The 8,460-nt window shown below is 38.1% G+C and overlaps 1 pseudogene; it reads right to left on the bottom strand.

The window, feature by feature from the left end:
* Positions 1–4,437: 4,437 nt before the first annotated feature.
* LOC114621742 lies at positions 4,438–5,124 on the bottom strand (annotated as a pseudogene).
* Positions 5,125–8,460: the final 3,336 nt, after the last annotated feature.

Raw genomic sequence — 8,460 nt, 5'->3', positions numbered from 1 at the left:
CTTTCAGAACATTTTAGGAAGATAAATTCTTCTTACAAGAAAAAACAAAAACAAATAAACAATTTTATGCTGCATTTTACTGCAACTAGATAGTGTTGTGGTAATTATTTAAAACTGGCCTCTGGTTCATCCAACTATCTAAGCTGCAGCGGCTCTGCCTAGCCCAGCTGCCATGTTTCTCGTCCTGAGGACATGTGCGCGCTGCAGCTAGAACCAGCCTGCCAGAAACCCCAGCCCTGCCACCCACTAGATGCCAGCTTGAGAGATGGGTCTGCCAATCTTCCACGCTGCCTCCGCAAGGCAGGGCATTGCCCAGACTATTCTGCCATCCATGCGGGCCCAGTAAGAAAATGAGACGCTAATTCTTATAGATTAATCAAAGGCTTTATATGTTTGATAATGATTAATAACAAGATGCTCAGACAAAGAGAGTTGTATCCCAATTAGCTAACCTAATTATAAGTTTATAAGTTGTTCCCATGAGTGCTCTCCATACCTGTTGTGCTTCTCCATCCTCCTACATCTCTGCCCTCTCTCTCCCAACTCCTCCTCTTTCTCTCCTTACTCCTCCCACCTTAGCTCCTCCTACAAGATAGCCTAGCCCATTAAGCAGCTTCCTTCCAGACCCCTTTGTGAACCTCACATTGCTCCATAATCACTTGTTTGTTTTTGTCTCTCTTATTCGGCCACAATTCCTTTGAGAAATGCATCTCTCATTTCATCATTGAACAAATGTCTTTTGATTTTGTCCAAGTTCTAAGCACTGTCTCATGTCTGAGGGTTTAGAGATCCTAGGCAGCTATGATGTAGAGACCCAATGAGGGTGTCAAATGTACCTATATGTTGGAGTATTTAAATCTTGGGCCATACATTGATCTTCAATATATTTATATACATCTTCCTGAAAAAAATATTTGGAAATCTTAAACCAAAAATTTAAATGCCTATTTGTTATATTTATTCAAATGACATCAACAATAATGTCTTTTATTAATCCTTTTCTTATTATTTTTCAAAAATCCCTTATATATGTATTTTAATGTGCAGCTTAATTTCATCACAATGAAAATACTGACTGAAATTTTTGGAAATAAAACATACTAAATTCTTATGGAATGTGAAGGATCTAGAATATTTGAAATAATATAAAACAAAAAAAAAAGAAAAATATTTGAGTGCTCACATCACCTGATTTCAAAATTATAAAATTACAGTGATGCTGATGTTATGATGATAAATAGATTAGTAACAGAAATAACACCTTATTTTCAGTTTATATCTATCTGATATAGAAATCATGTCAAAATACATACTCAGTGTAAGTCTGAAAGGTAGTTTGGAAAGTACTAGATGCGTTAAAGACAACCCAACAAATATGACATTTGGTTTTTGCTCATTAAGAAAAATATTTTGAAATGAAAATGATGAAATTCTTAGATTGCTAAAATAGGAATACCCTGGAAGTGTGTGTTTCTCATAGATGGATAATTCCATTGATAGTAATTTGATTATATAGGGAGTTGATGTTTCAATTAAAAGAGCAATTGGGATGGATCTGAGTTGTAAACTGATGCTCAGTGAAGGTCTGGTGCTGAAGCTCTGATTTCAACAACCCTTTATTAGTCACACAGTTTCTAAGTGATCCTTGGGAACAGAGCCTCCTGCCTGGATGTGGGTGGGACTCTACTAAATTAACTGGCTGAGTTTCATGGAAAGAATAAGTACAGTCTTATTTTTAACCACACCTATAAAATTATTTTTGTGAAGAAAAATAAACCAGAAATTAACACATTCTCCATAAGGCTTTAAGAATGTAACTGCTGCAAAAGTACAACAGGGTGAACTACAAATGTTGCTCTCCTCCAACAACTGAAGAAGGGTTCTTAACATTTGAACTCATGCTTCTTTCTCTTAGACTTTGTGGCACATGAATCTGTCCTTATACATACTCTGAAATCAACAGTGATATTGCCACTACCTCCTAATTAAACAGAAGACATATGTAACTTCCAAAGAAAGAAATGGCTATAATGAGAAAAACATTATAATTATTATTATAATTCTTAAGTTTCTTCCTTGAAATCACCTAGGATAATTCTAGCATATCCAATAAATTCAGCCGCTATTGATACCATTTTATAGTTTTGGTTATAGTGACTTCATGGGCACCATTTTATAGTGTTTGCATAACTGAATTTTGCTACTATTTGTAGTGACCCTTGATCACTTACTCATTGGTTAATGACACTATGAGACTTAATTGTTTCTCTTGTCCTAGAGAGATTAACAGTTGGTTTAGTGACAGCTATGGAGTCAAGGGTTGGATATGTGTCTTCTATTGTCAACTTGCTTGTCACAGGAAGATAGCATAAGGAATATTTAAGTTTGATCTCTGAGATCCTGATCACGACACTAGATAAAGATCAGAAGCTGCCTGAGAACAAACGGTTCCTTGTTATCTGCTAAAATACTTGACCATTCTTTTTTAAAGTAATGATGGTTATAACCCCTAAAAACAATATTCAGTATCAACTGAGACAATAAGCTAGACATGCCCACCCACATATTTAGCGCAACAAATACCAGGATATGTTTCTTCAGTGCTATAAGTAAAGGCTCAAAGATATCTATGAAAACCATAGCCATGGGGAAGAGATGATTATAGTCTGACCACAATGTTGAAAGCTAACATCATAGGACAGAGGGTGCATCAATGCCTCTGCTACATGTGCTTCCTGCTGTGCCTCAACCTGTGAAAGGGAGATTTGTACATAGATGTGATTGTTCGTAGCCAATCATCTGACTGACTACAGGGACCACAAGGGAAGAGTTAGGGGAAGAACTGAAGGTGATGAAGGGGATTGCAGCTCCATAGGAAGAACAATGATATCCACTAACTGGACCATCAGAGCTTCCAGGGACTAGACTACCAACCAAGGAATACACATGGAGTGACCCATGGCTCCAGATGCAGATGTAGCAGAGGATTGACTTATCTAGCATCATTGGGTGGGGAGCTCCTGCCCTTGGTCCCATGGAGGCTCAATGCCAAAGCATATGGGGATGCTAAGGTGGTGAGGTAGGGATGGGTGGGGGAGCACCTTCATAGAGGCAGGGAGGGGGAGGATAGGATAGAGGTCTTGTAGAGGGGAAACCTGGAACGGGGACAACATTTGAAATGTAAACAAATAAAATAACCGATAAAAAATTCTACTTTATTTTCTTATCATCACAATACTCTCTTCTTTGGAAAGCAAAATAATGTTAAAGTTTTCTGTTTTTCTTATATGCACTACTTAAGTGTACACCGTTTATTTGACAATTATTTACAAAGCATTGTAGCAACTGAGTCTATGTCTCCAAGTCCATTAGTATTGAGTCATGACCATTGAAGAGGATCTCCTGTGCCCAAGACAATATTTATATTAGCTAGTGTGTTTTAGAATAACATTGATTATATTATTTATACCTTACAGTTTTCTTTTCTTTCTTGCTATTGGATATATATATATCCAATATATATATTACAGGCAGGCATTACTATGTAATATATTACTATGTAAGGCATTACTATGTAAATGTATTATTTACAGGCAGGCATTACTATGCCCAGCTGTTTCCTTGTTTTGGAGCTCTTATGACATTGTGAACAACCAGAAGCTGCAACATTCTGGCTTGTAAATCCAGTGTGTGTACCAGGGATAGCTGTACATTTGCCTGGGAGATACATCTCCAGAAAAGGACAAGCAAGTGAGGCTTGCTGAAACCATGGCCACAACTGGAGGCTTTTGTCTCCAAGTGGGGCAGTCTTTGCTACAAACCAGAAAAGGATTATGATGGGGAAGAAATCCTGTCACCCACTTTGCATCACTGTGGTCCTCAAGGAATAAGCTTCAAGTCCCTCTTTTTTTCAATAAGACGTCAGAAAGGCCCAAGTGCTATTTACAAGTTACCCTGGAATTTCAGGTCAGTGCCACAGACAACTGTGACTGGAGACAACTACTGGCCAGGATGGAAACTAGAAGCAGAAGTCACCCCATTCCAGAGAAGTGGGGACTTGTAGGGTGTTCTATTAGAGAGAGATGGAAAATGGGAATCCCTCTGATTTTCTCAACTATAGACATCAGCAACCCAAAAGTCACTCAGGAACAGGCATTCATGGGGATTGGGTATTCCTGGGCAGTGGTCAACCAAACTCAGGTCCTGGCTCCTAATTTGGTATCGGTTCTGAAGTCTCACACCTCTTCAAATCCAAGCCTAAACCACTGCTTGAACCGAGCTTCCTAAAGCAGAAGCTAAGCTCAGGTGGTCTCCATCAATATATGTAAACCTCAGCGCTCTACTCTATATAGGCCACAGAAGATTGTGACTGGGGACATACAGAACACCAAAATGAACTAGGCTGGTGCGTGGTTGACCTTCCTAGCTTTCCTGGCTTCACTGTCCTTGCACCAGTGGTACTGAGGCCTTCAGGTCTGTTGTAGTCTTGTCTGAGGCAGGTTTCTTTGAGTAATCTCGCTCTCCAAAAATAGTGCTTCCTATCCGGACATTTGTAGACAGGACTTCAACAGCATGCTGGAAGTCCACCAACATGCCCATGCTAAGCTCCACCTGCTCCACGGGAATGCCCAGCTTCTCACACAGCTCCTGCTGCAGGGACAGCATCCTCTGGAACTCTGGGTTTGGTCCTTGACTTAGATCATGCCCAAAGCTTCCTAAGGTCATGAGACCCACGAACTCCAGGCTGAGACAACTGGACTTTATGTGTTCCACGACGGCTATGGTCTCTGAAGGCAGAAGGCCGTGTTTACTGTCCTCTTCACTGGTGTTAATCTGGACCATAACCTTCAGTCGTTCAGGACAATCTTTCTTCTGCCAGGAACAGTTCACCTTGTCTGCCAACTTCACAGAGTCCATCAGTTTGTTGACATTTTGTTTCTGTAAATGACCAATGAAGTGCCATTTGATCTCAGGACACGAAGACAGAATCTTAGGGTTTGATGCTTTCTCTAGTAGTTCTTGAACATAGTTCTCTCCAAAAGTGCGCTGGCCATAGCCATAGGCCTCAATAACCATGTCTGCAGACTTTGTTTTGCTGACTGCTACTAGCCGGGGTTGGATGGCCGGGAGACCCTGCGGCCACCGCAGCGCGAACCCGACTCCCCGGAAATTAATAGTTTTATGTTGTACAATGTAAAAGAATTTTTTGGTGACATAACGCTTTATATTGTTAAAAGTAATTAAGAAGTTTATTGTTTACATTGATTAGAATATTCCACTATTTATACATCCAAGAGTTCAATATTGACATTTCCTGTTTCTCCATAAAAGAAATTAACTCTATCTTTTGCTTTTCTATACTACCAAGCTAGTTACCTTTAGATGAAACATGATAGAAAACTATTGTATTCCGGGGAGGGGGAGGAGAGAGAGAGAGAGAGAGAGAGAGAGAGAGAGAGAGAGAGAGAGAGACAGAGAGAGAGAGAGACAGAGTAAATTCTGTGATTGCATCTTTCTTTCATAGAAAAGTTTATGTTTTCCTCATGGACTATTATAAGTTGAAATGACAAAAAAGACATATAAGTAACAACATTCAAGTTTTCTTTGCTCATTCTACAGATATCAAAATAAGCAGTAAAATTTGGTCACTATTCTTTGAAGGAGCTTGCTGACATATAGGTACATTGATATATCTGTTTCCCAAGTCTAGTTAGTGAAGTTATTAATAAAAGCCACTAGAAGAAAAACACAGTATGATCAGTTTTGAAGATATTGCTAACCTGTCTAGGGTACCTAGGGATGGCTTTTCTTATGGAATTCTTTGGAATGGAAAGTTAATTGACATGAAAGATGTGATTAACCACAGGAAAACATCCAGGAGAGAGAATAAAAGTGGGTTCCTTGAAAGATATAAGTTTAAATTGTTGAAACAAGGAGAAGCAGAAGAAAGAAGGAAAGGTTTAAAGTTTAAGTGACATGGAAGCATACTTTAAAAGAATCAAGAAAATACAAAATTCGAGGAGATTTAAATTTTTCTAATGTTTGATCTATTGATTATTTTCACTGTACCAAATTATACTACACTCCGTTTTCTCTATCCTGACAATTAATTTATTTAAGTCACATGGTGTAGCAAAAATTGCTAAACTTATCTAAATAGCTTTTCATATTAAATGTGACATATGGATTATACATTAATCACCAAATAGGCTTCCATTTAAACAATCTCTCTTAAGCGTCTCATTTGCTGGGTCAGCTCTCTTAGACAAAATAGATTCCCAAATGTAAAGAATAAAATACCTTGCAATTGTGGTATATTTTGGCTTGATTATGACTTGTCTACACATAAGACTCCAATGGGTAATTAAGATAATTATCTGAATCACTTCAGGCAAATAATAATTTATCTTAAATATACAAATAATTATCCTGTTAGAGAATCTCAGCATTAAATAGCTAAGTGGGATTCTTATAGTAGTATTTTCATGATTTAAATGTAAATGATTCATAAATATTAGGATTAAATTTCCTCCGAAAGAATTCTATGTTGTAGATCTATGGAGAAATGACCTTTGAACAATTATATTAAAACTGAAGACTCATGAAAATGGTTTAAGATAGTTTATTGAAGCAAAACCTGTGTTGTTACATAGAACAAGCTTGAAACTGAAACAACCAACTGCAAGTTTTAAGTCACAAATGTATTTGTCAGGAATCTCATGATCCCTGACTAACCACTATGTTTACTTTCAGCAAAGTTGTACTTCTGTTTTTCATTATTTTTTGTGATAATCTGTAGTTTTGATTTTTTGTAGACCATTTTACTTCAGTTTTGTAACTTTATCCATGAATATAACAAAGAAAGCAATGATCCCAGAAAAGTTGAGTTTAGAAAAACATGATCAGAAAAATATGTAAATAAACATCAGTAAGCATATACTGAAATATTAAGAGAACAGTCCTTCCCCAGAACACTTTTGGGATAGACCAATTTAAACACAATTGCTAGGCAGATACTACAGATTGTATCTGGGAAAGCACGAAAGCAAAGCAGAAGGCCATATCCAGATTCAGGATAGAGCGATCAGATTTGGTTCTACAGCTGTGTTCTGACATCCAACAAGAATGAACATGTTTTATAAGTTGAATGTAAGTGTTTGTTTCAGGAGGCACAAAATCACATCAAGAACAATCCAGGGAACAGAAGATACCTGACGTAAAGGCCTTCTGCCTTTTTATTCCTGGAGTCTCTCTCACAGTTCCCCCAAAGCATTGTTCACTGTGAGTCATTCTTTTGACCTGTTCTGACAGACTTCATCATTAGACTTTGGTGGACTCATTACTTTGTTCTATCATTGTTATCTGGAGTGTATAGGCAGCTCCCCTATACTTCCCCCAAAAAGTCTCCACAGGAGCCCTCAGCTGCTGCATCTCCTAGTTATCAAGAACCCGATTTCCCTTATAAATGAAGGTAGTGGTAAGTTCAGGCTCCAGACTGGTCACACAGAAGGTTCCACAGTAGTCTAATAAGAGAGATGAAACTAGTGTACAGGATTGGAGGGGAAAGCTCATGTTAACTTCACCACCTGCTGGCAGGATAATTTGGGACAGATTGTATCTGTCTCGCTGTGTCTGTCTCTGTCTCGCTCCGTCTCCGTTTCTTCATGTCTCTGTCTCTCTCTTTCTGTCTCTGTCTCTGTCTTTCTGGCTTTGGCTCTGTCTCTCTGTCTCTGTCTCTGTCTTTGGTTCTCTCTCTCTCTCTCTCTCTCTCTCTCTCTCTCTCTCTCTCTGTCTGTGTGTATTTCTATCTCCCTGTCTCCTCATTTATAAAGATAGCAGCACTTACCTCCAAAGATGGTCAAGAGAGTTCAATGAATTCAGTGATATTTAAAGATACAGCATGGAGAATAGCAAGTTGGTATTTATGTTAAATGTTGGTAGTTATGGTTATTAACACTTTCTGTTACTTTTAAATCAGTGGTCAAATGCTCACGTGAAAATAATTGTGCTAAATGAGTCTGTATTGTGGCTCTTCCTGATACCTGACCTATGCATTTTTCAACATAATAGTTTCTAAAAAGAGAACAGTTTTTCTTTTTACCTGTTAGGGTTGGGCTTCTATAAAAATCAATGCATGCTAATAGAAGACTCTCCTTCACGCATGCACCTTCCCTCCTTAGAGAAGAATGGCTTCAGCTATACTCCAAGAAAAAAAATCACGAAACAAAGAAAGGTGTGGAGGAAAGCAGAAGATGGCAAAGTCAAGATTGTTAGGTACAAGGCCAGATGAACCACTGAGATCAAATTATTCACAGTAGTAGAAAATAAATGATATGATAAATGATATGAAGAGGTGCCAAAAGTTCTAATGCATCAGGATATTTCATCAATGTAAGGGTTTTAGAGTCAACTAGAAGTAACTTGTAAAAAATAGGACATTTTTTCCTTTATTTAAATATC

This window comes from Grammomys surdaster, unplaced genomic scaffold, assembly GCF_004785775.1.
Source record: "Grammomys surdaster isolate TR1022 unplaced genomic scaffold, NIH_TR_1.0 63, whole genome shotgun sequence".
Lineage (NCBI taxonomy): Eukaryota > Metazoa > Chordata > Mammalia > Rodentia > Muridae > Grammomys > Grammomys surdaster.
The sequence above is the reverse complement of the archived record's forward strand: the minus strand, read 5'-3'. Positions and strand labels throughout refer to the sequence as shown.